This window comes from Chiloscyllium punctatum, chromosome 40 (genome assembly GCF_047496795.1).
Source record: "Chiloscyllium punctatum isolate Juve2018m chromosome 40, sChiPun1.3, whole genome shotgun sequence".
NCBI lineage: Eukaryota > Metazoa > Chordata > Chondrichthyes > Orectolobiformes > Hemiscylliidae > Chiloscyllium > Chiloscyllium punctatum.
In genome coordinates, this window is record NC_092778.1 from 51,676,974 (window position 1) to 51,698,264 (window position 21,291).

Here is a 21,291-nt window from a genome sequence, read left to right on the forward strand (position 1 = left end):
TTGTCAGCCCAAATTTGGATATTGCCCAAAACGAACACAAGAAATACTGGTTTTATTCCTTTTTTGATATTCTTCAGTGGTTGATACAACTGAGTGGCATGCTCGGCTATCTCAGAGGGCAGTTCAGAGTTGTTGTAGGTCTGGAGTCACATGTAGACCAGACCAGGCAAGATTGGCAGATTTCCCTGCCCTAAAAGACTTGAGTGAAGCAGATGGATCTTTGCAAAAATTGACCAAGGTTTTATGGTCATCATTAGACTTTTACTTCCAGATTTTTTTAATTGATATCAAATTCAACCATTTGTCACAATGAAATGTGCTCCTGATTACCTGACTCTCTGGATTACTAATCCAGTGATGTTATCACAACACCTCCACTTACAAGAATGATTTGTCAGGAATGCGAAATTCCACTATGAGGATTTATTGGAGATGCTGGGACTGCTTTCCTTGGAAATTTTATAGAAACTTTCAAAACCATGAGTGCTCTGATGAAAGTAGATAGGAACACAATGTTCCCACTCCTAAAACGGATCTGGAACCAGAAGGCACAGTTTGAAAGTGGCTTACAAAAGAAGCAAGTGTGCGGAGAGAAATAAACTTTATTCACTCAGTAAGTAATCTGACCTTGGAATGCACTGCCTGGAAGTATGGTGTTGGCAGGTTCAGCTGAGGCATTCAAGAGGGGTGGTTAGTTATATAGAAAAAGACATGAAGGGGACTTTTAGAAAAAAGACAGGAGTTTGGTCTTTAAGTTAGACTGCTGAGAGAGCTGGTGCAGATATCTGGGGCTGCAAAATCTCCTTCAGCATTGTAACAATTCTGTATTCCTGCTAGGTCCACTATTTAGGATTTGACATGGTTTATGTTATGGGAAGTGATGGATGGCATTTTTGCGAGCACTAGCGTGGTTGCTAGATCTTGTACATGAATGGTGGAATTGAATGCCCTCTCCTTAAGCAGGGTTGAGTTGGGGAGTGTGGGTGAGGACCCGAGTGCCTTCTCGGTTTTATCCTGATACAGTCTGGAGTGGGAACACTGTTAAATGATCTTTACTCTCCTGAGTGGGCAGTTGATGATTTAAGATGAACAAATATCACACAGGGAGTCTGAAAAGCAAAACCCTGTCAGGTTTGTCTGAAGACTTCAGTGAAGGGATGGGGGTGTGCATTCTTTATCAAGTACCCCACTACCTTTTCTTCCAACCTCCTAATTCCCTGGTCAACAGACCTCTCCCACAAACCTGATTCGATTGTGATTCACTAGTGGCCTTGGACTTCATTGCATTACCAGCATCAGCCACCCATCCCAGTGGCACCATGTGCAATGGCAAGATGCTGGCGTCTGGTTGGCCAGCAGCTCTCAGTGAGTGGGGTTTTAGCCCTAGTCTGCCCCTGGATGTTCAAGTGCTCAGTTGGCACTTCATTTTCTGGACCTTCCCTAATCAAGCAACTTGGGGTTCACATCAGTTCTTCAGCTGCCAGGCAAGACCTCTGTCTCTGGTTTATATTCTGTCTGAAGTATGCAGTTAGAAGGCTGTATCATGACACACAGTACAGTGCAGATGCCAATGGTACTTGCTTTGTCCTCAATATTCCAGCTACCATCCTCTGTTAATCCAGTGCAGTGAACAGAGAGATATCATCAGCCACTTTTGGTTAGATGCATGTAGATTTCCATTGACTCTTGTAAAAGTATTTGGTTGTTTCCAGAGCTGTTTAAGGCTGCTGAAATTTCTCAGGAATGTGGAAGCATGTGCTGAAGAACTTTGTCCTGACTGTGAGGACAGTGCGCAAGTCAGTTACAGGGCTACAATAGCGGTTATCCACTCGGATAAGCATGACTGAAAGAAAGGACAGAGATCGCACAGAGCAGGACAAGTGACTGGAAGAGTGAGGACGAAGAGGGAGAAAAGGATTCTCAATGGAATACCCGATACCTGAGTCCGAATGGAGCAATTCTCCCATTGCAAGGAACTGTGTGTGAGCTTTCATTTTAGTACAGACATCCTTGCTGGAATTGATCACCTTCCAGAGCCTCACTGCAACCTCAGAGCAGGGTGAGAATGTCAAGACCAAAGGGTGTGAAGATTCCAGGTTGCACAATATTCTAGCTGGCCATTTCCCTGTTCCCGTAAGGACCTACTCTGAGAATCGATATTGCACGAAAGCTGAAATAATTTCAGTTTCCCTTCTCAGACAAGAAGCAGGATACAGAGCAGATGACTTTGCAGTAAGTCTTCAATATTCCACTAGGCATCTGCATTTGAACAATCTAAAGTAACCAAAAGGTGATATTGTTTGAGGGCATAGTCCATGTGGATATATACATCCCACATACACGAATTAAAATCAGTTCCATGCTTCCGCAGGAAATGTAATAGAGCAGACTTTTGGGATAGTTCAATGTCACTTCTGCAGCCTGGAACACTCTGCAGTATAGAGCAGGGCAGTGCAGGTATCATCATGATTTGATAATGTCTACTACAGGCTGCACAACCTCATCATCATGAGGGCACTGCCCACGTTGCCAGATAGGGCACCAACTGAGGAAGAGGAGGAGGTAGAAGAAGTGAGGAGGCAACCAACATAGCTCATTTCTGGCCAGGCTTTCCAGGAATGACTCATCCAGAATTCCTGATGAAGGGTTTATGCCCAAAACATCGATTCTCCTGCTCCTCAGATGCTGCCTGACCTGCTGTGCTTTTCCAGCACCACACTCTCAACTATGATCTCCAGTATCTGCAATCCTCAGTTTCTCCTCATGGTGTATTGGTTAGTAAGTTTACATCACACGGAATACAGGGAGAACTAGTCATTTGGATATAGAACTGGTTCGGATGATGGTGGAGGGTTACTTTGCAGACTGGAGGCCTGTGACCAGCGCTGTGCCACAAGGGTTGATTCTGGGTCCACTGCTTTTCCAAATTTATATAAGTGATTTGAATATGAACATAGGAGGTATAGTTAGTAAGTTTGACACCAAAACTGGAGGTGTCGTGAACAGCCAAGAAGGTTACCTCAGAGTACAATGGGATCTTGATCAGATGGGCCAATGGTAGAGGTGTGGCAGATGGAGTTATACAGGACTTATACATTTAATGGTATGGTCCAGGGGAGTGTTGCTGAACAAAGAGACCTTGAAGTACAGGTTCATAGTTCCTTGAAAATGGAATCACAGGTAGTTAGGATAGCAAAGAAGGCATTTGAGATGCTTGCCTTTATTGGCCAGTGCATGAGTATAAGTGTTGGAAGGCCATGTTGCAGCTGTACAGGTCATTGGTTAGGCCACTATTGGAATACTGTGTAGAATTCTGGTCTCCATGCTACAGGAAGGATGTTGTGAAACTTGAAAGGGTTCATAAAAGATTTACGAGAATGTTGCTGGGGTTAGAGGATTTGAATCTCAGGGAGAATTTATTAATTAAAATTAAAATTGAGGTTTTGCTAAGCTTGGAGCCAATGTAGGTCAAGGGGACATAGGGTGTGATATGGGTTACCACAGACAGCATAATGACCCTGATTTTATCGAGGGTAGAAGATAGAATAATCAAGTTTAGAGGTATCAGCAGCATGAATGGGTGTTTCAGCAGCAAGTAAACTGGGATAGGAACAAAGTCTAAATGGGTGGCACTGGAGAAGCGTAATAGGTCAGGCAACATCCTAGAAGCAGGAGAGTCGACGTTTCCGACAGAAGCCTTTCATCAGGGACAGAGTAAGGTGGTAATAAAACGGCATTTGTTTGATATCCTTTGTGTAAAGGGTAGTGAAGGCTTTATGGGAAATGAAAGCTGAGGAGTGGAAATTTGCATAATTATTCTTGTTCAGAATGAAAGAATTTATTTATTTTTACTCTCTGTCTGTCCCTGTAAAGTGCACTGGGTTAATAGCAGGAAAAGTACAATCAGAAGTCCTCTCAGTGGGAGCCAACTGTGTGAGAGCTATTAAAAGAGGAATTACTAAATAGTGGTTACTAAATCTGGAGATCTATGATCAGTGTTTACTAATGAGATTTATCAGCTCTGGTTCCTTTCAATTGACAGCAAGAGGTTTGTTGACGAATCCCTAAAATTCACAGCTTTCATTTTCAACTGAGTGCATTGACGAGAGTAATTCACAATAGCAGCGCTTAAATGCTCAAGTAAATGAAAGGACGTTATAAATGTGAGCTCAACTTGTGTCTGTCTTAGGTGGGCATCACCTCATACTAAAGGCAGGCATCGGGTCAAAGTATCGGGGACTCATTTCAATTACTGGGGGCAGCACTTGCAACTTGGGATTTCCTGGATGTTTTTTAAAATCCAAACTGATCTCAGGTTTTATCCACTGTTTTGCCTCTTCTAGGAGATTTCACGGGTCCAGAGTGGGATAAGAGTGTAAACATTGTGAAACAAAACAATTCCAATTGTATGCAACAGACTGGACTTAGCAAAGGGTAATTTCCTGTCCATGTAAATTTTAGTTGACATTGAGATTTCTGAATGAGTTCAACCCTGTTAGCACACTGAAGGTCCTTCATTGGCTTAGTTAGAGTTGCACAATGGGGCAATACCTTATTTCTAATGCACCCTGATTCCGATGACCTTTTGTTCTTCTTCCTAAATGAGATTCACATTTTAAAGATCAATTGAGGTTGTCCCTTTTTGCAAGTTTATGCTATCTGTCTGTTGAATCACTGGAGCATGATATCTGGCCAGAATATCAAATATCAAACAAATTGATTAGCACACATTTGTGTTTGCAATGATTTCATGATCCATTTGTGTCCAAAGCAGCTCAGGTCTGTGTCTAAACCAGGCTGACTGTCCTTTCTTGGTGGCTTCCAAAGAGAAGTTCAGCTGTTGTCCTGTCCAACTGGTTGTGGAGATCCACTGGTAGTGCTTGCAGGACTGATATTGTCACCAATGTTTCTCCCTCACTCAGTCTCAGCAGTCAATTAGCTTCTTATATCAGTGCTGCTTATGAGGTGTTGCTGGCTTGGAAAATTTGCTATATCACTTCAGCAGTCTACTCGTGCTAATTCACAGGCATCTTTTTTTGGCACGAAGAAAAATTGAATTTTCAATAATTTGAATTGAGTAGTTGGAAAAACACAGTCAAGTGGGAATCTAGTGATTAAAAATTGAATTGTTGAGTAATGTGAATTAAATGACTGGGCATTAAGAGCTCACTGTGTTCCATAAAACCAATTCTCTTTGTGAAGAGCTTTGAGACTTTTCACTAGTATGTCACAAAAAAAGAGCAGAATGAACTTTATGTTGTACTTTTCACAAACTCACAGTGTCCCAAGGGATTTTATGGTCAACCAAGTACCGTTGAAGTGTGGACGCTGTAGTAGTACAACCATTACCAGCCAAATTAGTGTCATAGGAGCATATAATGCCCATGGCACAGAAGGAGGCCATTTTGTTCATTCTGTCCTTGCTGGATCTATGTAAGAGCAATTCAGTTAGTCCCATTCCATCATACCTTCCTTGCAACTATGCAATTTATTTTTCCTCTGGTTCTTACCCAATTCACTCTTGAATGTCATATTGAATCTGTTTCAACACATAAACCAATGCAACACATTCCAGATCCAATCTAGGATACTGACTGAGTCATATTACAACAGAATGACGTCACTGGCAGTACTGGCAGGAGTACTGAGTAGGTGTGTTTCACACATGTACAGAGAGTGTTTTGAGGGTGTTAGCAGACATTGCTTTCCAATGATGCCATTTTTAAACCTTCATTCACTGGTTGTGAGCGTCACTGTCTAGGCGAGCATTTATTGCCCATTGCAGAGGGTAGTTAAGAGTCAACCACATTGCTGTAGGTCTGTAGTCACATGTAGGCCAGGCCAGGTAAGGATAGCAGTTTCCTTTCCTAAAGGACATTAGTGAATCAGATGGGATTTTCCCAACAATGGATTCACGGTCATCATTGGACTCTTAATTCCAGATTTTTATTGAATTCAATTTCCGCCATCTACCATGGCTGGCTTCAAACCCAGGTCCCCATTACATTACGTAAATCTCTGGATTAACATAAAATCATCTAACCCACAAGGATAGGAGCACCGAAGGAGAGCACATCTTCATGACTGTAGTTAGGTAGGACAGTTCACACAGAGTTTCCATTCAACATTTTGCAACTGTTTTCAAAATATTAAGGGAAAATAGATGGGGTGGATTGGGAGAAATTGGACTTAACATACTTTGGCTCAGTGTAATTTCCATTGATTTTCCTGGAGGATTTCTCTCAGTGAGACCTAGTGTGTTTTCTTGAGCAATTATCCCTAACACACCTCATTAACCTGACCCTGCGGTGGCCCAATCCTCCCAGTCGCTGCAGTGAGATGCCCTCCCCACTGCGGAGAGATTCTGGATCAGACTGGCATCCCTGGCTCTGTTGATATATTTAGAAGGCCACTGCACACCTGGGCAAGTGCTGGAAGTCCAGAGCAGCCCTACATAGTTTGTGACATTTGGCCTGGACTTGGCAAGATAGGAGAGATTGGCATCCCACTTTACAGACAAGGACCTGCGAGTCCTTTTAGATGGGGTGGTGTAGAGACACAATGCCCACTTTCCCCAGGACTGACAGTGGAAGCTACAACACTTGATATTGCCAGCCTGTTCCGAATATGCCACCTGGGTCAGTGTGGTCTCAGCCATTTGGAGGATTACCCAGCAATGTTGGAAGGAAGTCAGTTGTCCTCTCCATTCTGCTAGGGTGCATGCCATCATCTTCTATCTGCTGCTCCACACTCACTCTGTCTCTGCTACTGCACCCACAGCCCATCAAGGTTTATGCTCTATTACTCTTGTTATCACATGCAATATCTTCCCACAATCACTCTCAACCCTTGACTGCTTGTCTTGCGTGATCTCTGCACCTCCTGCCCACTCACCTCAGGATACCTCGCCACTTTTGCCCCTCCTGCACCAGCACTGTTGACTGTACCAGTCTAACTCAGTCCCTCTTTTATCACAGGAGAATGCAAAGCAGAATCGGGTCAGAGAGCCAGATTTTTGAGTGACGAGCTAGAGTGCCACGTCTGACTTCCATGTCAGGAATTTCTACCCAGTGCATGAGAGGTTAGGAGACTGTATTTTAATGAGGTGAGATTCCGTGTTAATGAAAGTGATAAGGAGCAATAATCACCCTTTATAGGTCTCTCGCCATTCCCTGGCGTGAATCTCATCTCAATGCCCAGAACAAAGGGTGCCTTGTTGTTCCATATTTGTGAAAGACTTCGCTGGATCTCTTCCATGATGCTGCCAGATTTCCTTCCACAGCCCACATCATTCAGGACCTTCTATGATTCAGCCCATTGTTTATGCTGTTTGGACAGTCTCAGACAACCCAAAGGGTTGTGAATCTGTGGAATTCCCTGCCCAGTGGGAGCAATTGAGGCTTCATCGCTGAATGTTTATAAGGCAAAGATAGGGAGATTTTTGAACAGCAAAGGAATTAAGGGTTATGGTGAGAGGGTGGGTAAGTGGAGCTGGGTCCGTGAAAAGATCAGCCATGATCTTATCGAATGGCAGAGCAGCCTCGAAGGGCCAGATGGCCTACTCCTGCTCCTCATTCTTATGTTCTCGACGAAAGGCCGTATTCTAACAACTAAGGCCAGACTTTTCGAAGTAAAATCACGAAACAGTTATTTGCATGAAGGGTGGTGGAGGTTTGGAACTCTCTCCCATTAATAGCACTTCATGCCAGATCAATTGTTTGTTTTGAAACCAAAATTGATCGAGTTATATTGTCAGGAGCTAATATGGGATGAGGTTGGGTATGTGGAATTATGTTGCAGATCAAGCTGGGCTGATCTGAATTGAAGAGATCTTCTTATTCTCATATGTTCAACATGAAGACTTCAGATGTCCTCTTTGTTTGTCTCTGGTTGATTTTATTGTGATGTGAATCTGCAATCTGTACACTATTGCATGTTTCTCACTCTCTCACTGCGCCCCCACTTCAGCCACAAATGAGTTTTGGACACTGGTTTCCTTTTGATGGTTTAAACACTTGAATCATTTATCCTCAGCTTCCATATACTTAGACCAAAATTTATTATGTTTATCATTTCCAGACCCTCCAAAAATAATCTTACATAGGCCCCACAGTGTGGTCAGTAACATTGATCTCTTCACCTCCCTTCATTCTTTCTGATGAAGCTTCTGCCTTCAGTATGCCTTACAAGCTGCAATCAACTCATTCACTACATACAAAATGGCAAGAGGAGAATGTGTACCTTCTCATTCCACAGCACATAGGTTACATGACACCATTTAATAAGCACTCAACTGCAATCCTTTACACACTCAAGTGGACAAATACTCCACCTGATTTGCTCAATACAGGTGAATACACACAAATTTGCTTCAATGGACTCTTATTATGTTAAGTCAAAGGCTTTGTGAATCAAGAAAACAATGTATTCGAATCAAAGAGGCATTTAAATTACATATCAAAGGTATTCCTTCACAATTGATTGAGGTTAGTGAAAGGAGTTTATATCAAACTAATGCTAGTCGTCCACTGAAAACAAGTATTGGGTGAGGGAAGATGTCAAAAAAAAGAAAGCTGTTTGTGAATTCTCCAGAAACTGGAGAAGAATAGCTAATCCAACCTGCTCCAAAGCAATATTTTCTCAATTTCTTTTGATTAAATTTCTGTTTATGTCAGTGTGAAGTATCTTACAACATCTGCTCGCAGTTAAAGATTAAGGTTCAATCCCATCTGTTGCAGAGGTGGGTAACACCAGTTCTGAACAGGTTAAGTAGAAAATACCTGAAGTTAAACACATGGTTAGAATGCAAGTTAAAAAAAATGTTTTTAACCCACTTTGACTTTCATTCTTCCTTATTGACTTTTTAAGATCAATTTATGCATTGCTCACAAACCTATATCTTCTGTTCACCAATGATTCAAAGGAGCTCACAGAATGATGTCGAGTCAGAAGATCAGATTTGGGAGGAAGCAATCTGCGTGGGTTAGGTATGCCACGTTTTTATGGATAATATGACTCTCCATCAGTAACTTCCTGGATGAAGATATAATTGATGTGTGTTTTGCCTCCAGCAAGCTATTTGTACTCAATGTGACAATGACTATGTTATACCTCCTTACGTGAAAACTAAATATGGTATTGAAAGATCCACCAGGCATTTATCATAGCTCAATAATAACTATGAATATTACATTCACAGACACATTGATGTCTGGATTAGTGGTGCTGGAAGAGCACAGCAGTTCAGGCAGCATCCAAGTCGCTTCAAAATCGATGTTTCGGGCAAAAGTTGCCCGAAACGTCGATTTCGAAGCTACTTGGATGCTGCCTGAACTGCTGTGCTCTTCCAGCACCACTAATCCAGAATCTGGTTTCCAGCATCTGCAGTCATTGTTTTTACCACATTGATGTCTGGACCAACGTTAAGCTGAGGAAGGATCACTCTACCTGAAATGTTAACTCTGATTACTCTCCATAAATGCTGCCAGACCAGCTGAGCTTTTCCAGCAATTTCTGTTTTTGCCAATGTTAGGCTGTTTGGTTACAAAGAGTAGCAATGTCAGTTTGTCATGCTTCAAGTGGCCTGGGTTAAGATGGCGTCTGAGACCTTTAAATCCTCAAGCTCATATGCTATGATACAATAGTAATGTCTGAAAGGTACATTAACATACTGTGCCAAACCTTAAAGGGGCTTGAACAACATGGTGTCTAGTGAAAAATGTGACAAAATCACATGAGAGGTTCTCTCCAGGCTGGAGAGAAGGGAAGTGACAATTACAAAGAAGGACAACTGGGTTTGAAAGGGTGGTATATGATATAGCAAGTATAAGAATGGGATATTGGACTTGGAGAACGCTGACTTTCAGGGGGGTGCCGTCTTCGCAGGCATACAGTTGGCATCATCACCTCGTATGCCAGGGATGGGGAGGCAGAAAATGTGTGCATGTGCAGGTTCACATAAATAGCTTAGCTGGGAAGTCAAAAGTGTGAACCCTTTGGGATTCACAAGGACTACCAAGAAGGAGATTTGGATATTCGGAGCCTCACTGACATGTAAAGGTGGAAACTGGAAACCTCTGTCCAAAAACTACTCACTGTCACCTTCCATTGTGCTGGAAATCGAAACTGTGAATCCAAACGGTTGTCATCACACCTGGAGGGAATGGGGTGGGTTTCATGACCTGTGAGAGAGGGGGCTGCAAGTCTCACCAATGTGAGACCCTTTAGACAGCAGCAACATTATCCACAGACTCATGGACTGTCCAGTACATAGACCTGCAGCTCCTCTAACCACTGGCGATCCAATGCAATGGCACCCTGTATGCTGTATGTACACCTCCATGCTCCACACATTTCTGACCACTTCACTCAGCACCAACACTTTTACACACAGAGACAGGAGAAGAATAATGATGTTTGACCAAGACAGGCAATGGGGGCTGAAAATGTGTTGCTGGAAAAGTGCAGCAGGTCAGGCAGCATCCAAGGAACAGGAGAATCGACGTTTCGGAATCCTGAAGAAGGGCTTATGCCCGAAACGTCAATTCTCCTGCTCCTTGGATGCTGCCTGACCTGCTGCGCTTTTCCAGCAACACATTTTCAGCTCTGATACTCCAGCATCTGCAGTCCTCATTTTCTCCTCCAAGACAGGTAATGGTACCAGCAGCACCCATTACCGAGAGACACCTCATTCCTCATGGTTCCCGACGTTGCATCAGGCTCTCAATGTCAATCCCAGGGTCCTTCCTGGATAGAACTGGAGTCAGCCTGGTACCAAGCTGGTACAGTTATATTCAGATCTACACAATAACTCAAACAGATATATTGCAAAACCAGTTCCATTTTTTTTTAAAGCTGAGACTTTATACACAGTATGCTATCACCCACAAGAAGCCCTCAAAAGAATGTTCCTTTCCTTCACTCCAAATATTTCCCAGTGTTGTTCCAAGTTTCATTGTGGAGGTGGTGGGTAACTGCTTGGCAGTGGAGCCTGCTGGTGTTGGATGTTCAGTTGGGTGACCCTGGGGTATTTGTGACTGAAATGCCAAGACAGGCTGGGGGCCTTCTTGCTACAGGTAACTGGAGTCTCCTTGACATAATGGCCTGAGAGGAAGAGGTGGAGAATGGAGAGCCTGAACACTTCTGAAGTGTCCTGAGAGGAGACTCTGGAGGTGTTATTCCTCCTTCAGCTGGGTACCTCTGAGCATTGCTCTGTCTCTTTGTGAGGAAGGGGCACTTAGAATGTGTGCCAGGTTGTCATTATGTCTTTAGTCCTGAGGCAATGGAGTGTGGGTGCAGGTACTTGACTGAGCTCTCCATGACAACCAGTGAGGCAGACAGATGTTCACATGCTTGAGGAAGCCCAGTCCCCATGGCCTAGTCAAACCTGGCATAGGAAGATGGCTGTGATTGTTTGAGGTCAGTCATCTCAACTCCAGGACATTCCTCAGGGCAGTATCCTGGGCCTCACTATCGTCAGCTGACTTACCCTCCATCACGAGATCAGAAGTTGGGGTGTTCATTGAAGATTGCACAAAGTTCAGCACCATTCATGACTCCTCAGATATTGAACCAGTTGTGTTCAAATTCAACAAGATCTGGACCATATCCAGGCTTGGGCTGACAAGTGGCAAGTAACATTCACACCACACAAACATCTATCACCGTCTCCAACCAAGAGACAATCTAACCACCGCTTCTGACATTCAATGGTGTTACCATCGCTGAATCCCCCACTATCAACATCCTGGGGGTTACCATCAACTAGAAACTCAGTTGGACTTGCATCAGTCTATGCAATGGAAGATACATTGAAGATCCCACTAATACTAAAAGAATATGCCAGAGGAATTAAGTCCATCACCATTACTAAAGTAGTATTAGACAAACTAATGGGGCTAAAGGCTGCTAAGTCCCTTGACCTTGATGGCTTGCATTATCAGATCTGAAAAGAGGTGGCTATGTAGATAGCGGAATCACTGGTTGTAATTTTCCAAAAATCCATAGATTCTGGGGAAGGATCAGAGGATTGAAAAACTGTGAAACTCCAAATCAAAAAAGGAGGGAAGCAAAAAGCAGATAACTACAGCCTGATTAGCCTAACATTCTATTGCTGGAAAAGTATTGGAATCAATTATTAAGGAAGTAATACATTGGAAAATCATGATCTAATCAAGCAAAGTCAGCAAGGCTCCCTGGACGGGGAAATCATGTCTGACTACTTCATTAGAGTTTTTCAGGGAACTCTCAACCAGAGTGCATAGAGAGGAATTTTAAGTTGTGTTATATTTGGACTTCTAAGAGGTTTTCAGTAAAGCATCTCATAAAAGGTAAAGTCATAAGAGCTCAAGATGTTGGAGGCAGTATATTGTCATGGATAGAGAATTGGGTCATGGACAGAAAACCTGATAAAGGGTTCTTTATCAGGATGGTGAACTGTGACCAGTCGGGTTCCATAGGGACCAGTGCTGGGGTTGCAACTGTTTACAATATGTATTAATGACTTGGAGGAAGAAAGTGAATGTGCTGTCGCCAAGTTTGCAAATGACACAAAAATAAATGGAAAGGCAAGGTGTGAGAGGGATGCAAACAGTTTACAGAGAGATATTGAAAGGTAAAGTAAGTGAACAAAAAATTGGTAAATGGAGCATAATGTGGGAAAATGTGAAATTGTTTGTTTTGGAAGGGAGAAAGAAAGAACAGAATATTACTTAAATGGAGACAAACATCAGAAAGCTGCAATGCAGAGGGACTTGGGGATAATTGTACATGCAACACAAAAAGCTAGGGTACAGCTGCAGCAGGTAATCAGGAAGGCTCATGGAGTATTGGCACTTATTTTAATGGGGTTGGAGTATAAGAGTAGGGAAGTCTTACTGCAACTGTACAAGGTGCTGGTGAGACAACATCTGGAGCACTGTGAGCAATTTTGGTTCCCTTATTTAAGGAAAGATATTATTTCATTGAAAGCAGTTCAGAGAAGATTCACTAGGATGATCCCCGATATGGGGGCTGTTTTGTAAACAAGGGCTAAACAGATTGGGACTCTACTCTGGAGTTTAGAAGAATGAGAGATGCCCTAATTGAAACATATACCATTCTTAAGGGGCTTGTCAGGGTAAATGCTGAGAGGATGTTTCCCCTCCTTGAGGAGTCTAGGACCAGAGGGCAGTCTCAGAATAAAAAGACACCAATTCAAGACTGAGATAAGGATGAATTTCTTCTTTCCGAGGGTTATGAATTTTTAGAACCCCTTGCCAAAGGGCACTGTATGTGGGGGAAGAGCTTTGCATATATTCAAGGCTGAGGTAGATAGATGCTTGATCAGTAGGGGCTTCGAGGGTTATGTAGAAACTGTAGGAAAGTGGACGTGAGGAATGTCAGATCAGCCATGATCCTATTGAAAGGGACTGAAGAGCCTACTCCTGCTCCTATTTCTTATGGTCTTATCAAAACAGTGGCTACATGGAAAAGGTCAAAAGTTAGGAATAATACAGTGAGTAACTCATATCCTGACTCTCAAAACCTGTAGAAAGTTGCTGCAGGTAATAGCGAGAGTGGCAGATTGTGAGGCTCCTTTGGAGGTGGGTGCAGTAGCAGAGGGTAGAGTGAGAGTGAGGCAGCAGAGAGTATGGTACTGACTGTCATGAAGCACCGAAGGTCATTGACATTCTTGTGGTACCGATGGCCATTCCTCTGGACTGATGAGACCGTACAGATCAGAATGGTATCCTATGATCAGGCTGCCAGGCTCAGGTGGCATGGCCTTCTCTACCGGTCCGAGAGAAAAAGGAAGCCTCTTCCTTGACCACTACATCCCCAGGACCTCCAGGGCACCATCGGAGAATCACAATGCTATTTTCCCCTTCTTAGGGGCAAAGATTGTCCTCTGACCAGCAAGGCAGCTTGAAAATGCCGGCACTCATCTGGGTGCACACTGAGCTTTTAAAGATAGTACCGGTGCCAGGAATGCCAGCCTTTCTGCAGCTATTCAGGGAATGGCACAATTTAGTGGGAACAGTGAGTGGATGTTTAGGGCTAGAAACAGGTGATAGGAGTATTCGGGGCAGAGTAGGTGAGTTAATAAGTCGAATTCAGTTAGATATGGCGAGAGATCTCCTTCGATGTTGCAGAAAGAAAACCTCCATAAATCTTGATTAAAATTATTTTTAGCCAAAACAATGAAGGATTCTGCCCACTGTGTCTCTAATGGTATCAGGTCAGGCAGCATCCAAGGAACAGGAGAATCGACGTTTTGGGCATCAGCCCTTCTTCAGGAATGAGGATTCCTCATTCCTGAAGAAGGGCTGATGCCCGAAACGTCGATTCTCCTGTTCCTTCGATGCTGCCTGACCTGCTGCGCTTTTCCAGCAACACATTTTCAGCTCTGATCTCCAGCATCTGCAGTCCTCACTTTCTCCTCTCTAATGGTATGCCAATTTATTGACTGAAAGACTTAACACAACAATCATGGGTTCAATCCTGTGACTTAATTAGGTTGACTGAACTAGAGGTGCCATCTTTCCAAGAAGAATTTAAACCAAGGTCCTCTTCAGATGGATGGGAAACATCCAGAGTCGAAGATTTGGTGACCTGATCAACATTTTTTCTCAGTGTGGGACCTACTGTGCTTCCCTGAAATTTCCTGGGATGTCTGTTCTTAAAGGCAGTAAAAATGCAAGTTATTGGTCAGTGTGGAAACAAAAACAACACCTTTTGGAAACGTTGCTTCCAATTGTTCAGGAATCATTTACCACCCTTGAAGATTCAGTGAGGTGTTATTTTTACTACTGTAGTTAGAGGGATGACTAGGCTGAAAATAACACATCAAGAACAGAGAATCCTTTGACATTATATTCTCTTCAAATGTATCAAACACTGCCCTGAGGAACATTTCTTACATACATGGCAAGGAGGATACAGCAACACTCTAGATAAGGTATAAGTTATTTATTGTTCAGATCATACTATGCACCATCTGTCACTATGGTAACAGTTTGGTTGAAACTGGCTCAACAGAACAAGTTGTCTCTTTCATCCCTGAGATCCAGAAAGGGAAATACCTTTAGCACTGAGAATAGCACAGCGTTAGAAAAGGAAACCTTAACAAAGTGAATATTACAAAAATAATCGAAGCTATATATTGAGACGAAACACAATCCTGCTCCATGTCAGCTGTGTTTATCATCTTTACCATGTAACAGCTGCTGATTTTAACACTGAATATCGCAGCAAAAATACAGTGAGCGTCTTCAATTACTGTGCCTGAGGTGCACAGTTTTACAAAGAGAGTTTCATATCTCTTCATTTCTCCAGCTTCACACCAGCTGTGCTGAATTTAGACAATCACCAAGTTAAAGACATCAAACCCATTGTAAAGGGTCTCCCAAATTGTCAAGCACTGTTGTTAGGATGACTAAGCATTGTTGTGGGGGCTAGCTGGTTTAAATCAACTCGGAGAAAGTGAGGACTGCAGATGCTGGAGACCAGAGCTGAAAAATATGGTGCTGGAAAAACACAGCAGGCCAGGCAGCATCCGAGGAGCAGGAGAATCGACATTTCAGACATAATTCTTGAAGAAGGGCTTATGCCCGAAACGTCGATTCTCCTGCTCCTCGGATGCTGCCTGGCCTGCTGTGTTTTTCTAGCTGGTTTAAAACCAAGATGGTCATTTGTGAATGGTCAGTTCTGAGGAAAGGTCACTGGACTCAAAACATTTATTCTGTTTCTCTCTTCAGAGATGCTGCCAGACCTGCTGAGTTTCTCCAGCAGTTTCTGTTTTTATGTGGTCATTTCTTAGACCTGATCAAGATATTTTAAATAATGGATGATGTCTGTATGTAGCATGTTAGGACCAGTGGGGTTTGACAGGAAAGTGGGAGTCATTTCCTTTATTGTTATGAAAATCACAATGTGGGTGTGAGTGCCCTGGAATAATGTGTACTGGGATTCCCTTCCTATTCATGACTTAAATTATCACCTTACTATCTTCAAATTATTTTCAAATGTATTAAACAGACATCATTGTTTACTTGTCACACACAAATCAACATTCTTAAAAAGTGAATAAGCAAATTGAATTATTTTAGAGATAGTAAAGACTGCAGATGTTGGAAGTCAAGGTCGATAAAATGTGGAGCTGGAAAAACACAACTAGTCTGACAGCATCGGAGCAGCAGGAAAGTCGACATTTCGGGTCAGGACCCTTCATCAGGATATCTATTGTGATGAAGGATCCTGATGAAGTCCTGATGAAGGGCATTGACTTTCCTGCTGCTCCAATGCTGTCAGACGAGCTGTGTTTTTCCAGCTCCACATTTTATTGAATTTGTCTTATCTTTTCCAGCTTAATAGCCTTTATAATTTCCCCATTCCTCAAATCATTAAAGTGTGATATTTCTGTTAATATGATACCAGCCACACTTTGTTTTTGCATAATCATATATGAATAACACATGACTAAAATGCACAAGAACATGTTACTAAAAATATAGCTACGCACGGAAGTTGAAAGGTCATTTTTGGGAGACATCTCAATATTATGAAGCATTGAACTGATGTGTAAATGAATTGATACATTAGATTTATACACAAGAACATTTGCTTGTGGCAACTCCTCTTTTATCGACCCTGGGAGGTTTCCCCTTTGATAGAACCTTCATCGCACCTCAGCCACCTGGATGGACAAGGGCAGCAGACACATGGGAACACCAGCAACCTGGACCCACTAACCAGGGTGCACACACCACAAAGAATTGGACAGATACCACCATTTGTTTGTGTTGCTGGGTCTTGTGGAACCCCATACTTGACAGAGCACTGCCATCGCTCTGCCTGCAACAGCTCATAACAAAGGCTCACCATTGTCTTCTCAAGGGCAGTGGAGGTTATGGACGGATTCTGGCTTTTCCAATCACTCACACATCTCCAGAATGAGTTTTCAAATACACACTATGCATTAAACCAATCATTGAGTCTGTGATTTATGCGCAGCAAGAGCAAGTATGCTGCAGCTGTTTGGTTTTAGACAACATCTGTTCAATAGAGGCTGTTCAAATAGAAAATATGAGCGTGAGCTTTCATGATTGCAAGGGTTGGGTGAGGCTAACTTATCTGCCTCCTCTTGTGCTGCACTTCATTTCATCCTTACCTTTCCACAAAAGAAAATGTCTCCTGTTCCTTAAATTAAACAAGCCTTGCAATGTTAAAACGGGGAGGTGTTGTGAAAAGCAATCACTTTTTTTTGCCAATTGTTTCAATGCTGGAACTAAGGTAAAAATTTACCTTGTTGATTAGATTCCCTACAGTGTGGAAACAGGCCCTTTGGCCCAACCAGTCCACACCGACCCTCTGAAGAGTAATTCACCCAGACTCATTTCCCTCTGACTAATTGACCTAACACTACGGGCAATTTAGCATGGCCAATTCACCTGACCTGCACATCCTTGGACTGTGGGAGAAACCGGAGCACCTGGAGCAAACCCACGCAGACACGGGGAGAGTGTGCAAACTCCACACAGATAGTCACCCGAGGTTGGAATCAAATCTGGGACCCTGGTGCTGTGAGGTAGCAGTGCTAACCACTGAGCCACCGTGCCGCTCAACTAGTGTCAGACTAGAACAGGGACAGGAAAACATGACAAGGACCTGCATTTTAAATATGCCCCATCAAGTTTGTAGGCGGGGCACCGTCCTCAGAAAGTCCAGCAGTGGTCTACCCAATGCCTTCCTGCCCTCCCCTGACCTGATCCTTCATTTAAATTGGTGTTAGAGGAGGGTCAGTGACCTGTCTGCTCTTGGTCCTGTTGAACCCATCAGGTTTAGCTATGCAGGATCTTGTTAGGTTAGGTGGGGTACCACTGAAAGCACCATCCCCATGACCACACACTCCCTTCCCCTTTAGTCTTCCTTTCATCACCCCCCTCACCTCACAGACCAAGCCCTCTGACTTCATCAACTACCTTGCTGGTTCATCGAACCAGACAGAACATAAGAGGCCGTTTGGCTCATTGAGTCTGGGATGACCTATCCACATTAATCTTACCAATCTTACCACACTTCAAGTGCTCATCCACGTACTTTGTGAAAATTCCTGCCAGGCAATGCATTCCAGATTCCTACCACCCTCCGGGTGAAAAGTGTTTTTCTCAAACTCCTTCTAAACCTCATTATTGACACTACAACTGAGGGGAACAACTGTTTCTTCCACAAAGGCCCTGGACTTAACTTCAGCCTAGCCTCCATCATTTGATCGTCCCATAGTGCTAGCAGTGGGCACCACTTGAACCCTGGCATGGAAAGATGGGAGCAGAAGGATCATCCTTAACCAGTTCACTTCCTGTGCAACATTAAATGGCTGTGGCACAGCTGGTGTCACCGGGAGGCAATTCTACATTATCTCTTTGGGTGTCAAAATGGGAAACTTTGATATTCGAAAATTCCTGTCCATATCCTGCCTTTTTGAACAGATGGTTGGATCAATTCCTACTGTCAGAATTTCCAAAAACATTTTCAGAATCACCATTAAGAATGTGTTTTTGTTCTCTCAAACAGTTTGAGCTACAGGGAGAGGCTGAACAGGCTGGGGCTGTTTTCCTTGGAGCATCGGTGGCTGAGGGGTGAACCTTATAGGGGTTTATAAAATCATGAGAGGCGTGAATAAGATGAATAGTCAAGGTCTTTTCCCCAGGGTAACTGAGTCCAAAACTAGAGGGCATAGTTTTAAGGTGAGAGTGGTAAGATGTAAAAGGGAACTAAGGGACAACTTTTTCATGCAGAGGGTGGTGTGTGTATGGAATGAGCTGCCAGAGGAAGTGGTGGAGGCTGGTACAATTACAACATTTAACAGGCACCTGGCTAGGTATATGTTTAAGAAGGGTTTAGAGAGATATGGGCAAAATGCTGGAAAGTGGGACTAGATTAATTTTGGATATCTGGTCGGCATGGACAAATTGGACCAAAAGGTCTGTTTCCATGCTGTAAATCTCTATGACTCTAATCTTACATAAGGATAGAATTTTAACAAAAACAAAACAAAAAGATTTGTGTGGATCCTGATTTATTTAAAGAGAATGTTTGGTTTATTTTTATATTGTGTTACTGTGGCAAACTAGAAAGATTCGTAGTTTGGGAAATTTTGGATCTTTAATCTTGGCAAATAGTTTAAAACTGGTGCCAAGTGTAAATATTTGTTCATTTAAACAGAAGTTGCTTTCAACTAGGATGCAGCCTGTATGCAATAAAGCAACAAGAGAAGATAACTCCCGAGTGTGAGAATTTTCAGTACCTTATGAGTCTTGTGGGAGGCCACAGTCTGAAATCTCCTCCCTAGATAAAATTCAGACATTAGATCAAAATATGCACCCAAGGTTACACACATTTTGGTGATGTCACGTAACCACAACTAATCTCCCCTTCACATTCGAACACAACCAAAATTAAAACAGGAGCACATTGGCATAATCAATTTGCTTCGTGGGGGATAGGCGTGAAGATGATAAATATGGAAACTAGATGATGCATCTCTTTAAGTATCACATTAAAGCTTCAACTCATTTCACCATCATTCATGCAGAGCCAGCACAGTATGTTTGAGGTCCTGCAATCAGAAAAGATTTTAAATGTTTAATGTGTCTTTTACCTGTGTCTTAAAAATCCATTCAGAAGAACAGAGAATAGACAACAGCATCTCTTTTGTGGTTTCTGGATAAAATACAATATCAGTATGATATTTTCTGAGTGTTCTCTATATGTTAGCCCTTGGAATGTATGCCTTGTCGAGACAGATGAGTTGAAGTTTATTAATAACACTGACTAGAATGCTTTAAGATCACAAACTTGTACAAAGTTTGGGTTCTTACTGAGTGTTACTTACTGTGCTTATTGCCCATGCTGACCAGAAAGAGCAAAGACACAACAATGGCAAAAAAGCTGTGACTATTACTGCTGAAGGTAAGGCAGGTATCTTTAAGCTGGACCATCACACGGAATGACGTGTGTTATCTATGAGGTCTGTCTGGATTGGGATGAATGCACTGATATATTTCCCCTTTATTCCTTTAAAGAAGAGGTAACCCTTTTCTGCAAAATATGAAGAAGGATATATGTGGGCATTTATGTTTACACATTAAAATAATGCATTGGCGCACACACAAAATGACTAGATCTAATTGTTACACAATTATCATGATTTAGTTGTGTAGCTTCACTCTGCGATGTGCCATTGTAGATCAATTTGTCAGAGATGTGTGTTTGTTTTCTCTCACTAACATTGTACTTGCAGTGTCAGATTCATTTTCCTGTGTGACATTTGATTGGTCATATGCAGTTCTGTTATGTTATCAAATTCTTTTCATCAGGGTTTGATTTTGCTCACTACATTGGTCCTAAATTGATCACAATATCCTTTCACAAACCCACGTGTTCAAAGACAATCTCAAACACTTATATATCGCTCTGGTTCAAGCTAGAATAACTGTTTGCACGCTCATTGATAATGTACTTTTACTATTTTCTCCCTTCTTTCCAATAATGTGTTGTGTTCATGTGATTGGGTGGTAAGAATGAGGGGAAGAGGAATTTGGTGTGCCCATCGCCTAAACATGAGAGCTGCTGGTGAGGTTACGACATTGCTTTGAGGTATATATAAGAATACATGAAATAGGAGTAGGACGAGGCCATTCAGCCCCTCAAGTCTGCACTACAATTTAACACAATCATGACTGTTCTATCCCAGGCCTCAACCCCTCTTTTCGTGCCATCTCATGATAGCCCATAAATTTCGGATATCTCAACAATCTATCTACCTCCTAATACTTTCAGTGATCTAGCATCATAGAATCCTTACAGTGTGGAAGCAGGTCATTCCTCACACCAACCCTCCAAAGAGCATCCCACCCGCCTTGGATGCTGCCTGACTTGCCTTGATCTCCAGAATTTTTTGTTTTCAGCTCAGGCATTACAACTGGCTCTATCATTGGAAAATATGGCAAGTGGAGTATATGAGTTGAAGGTATTGTGATGGAAGTGGACACTCTCACCAGTCTGTCTGAGCTTGGGAATAGAGGCACTTTCGGTCAACCCATAGCAAAACCCCCAAAATAATGCCATGCCTCAACCAAACAGTTAACATTTTCTTCAGGATCCAGGTTGGCAGGCCACTGGATCCTTGCCTTGCCGGCTCCTCTGTTTGGAATATAAAAGAACTCCACAAAGACAGTTGCTTGAGGGTGTAATTGAACCTGGGTCCCTGGCGCTGTGAGGAAATAGTGCTGACCACAGAGCCACCATTCC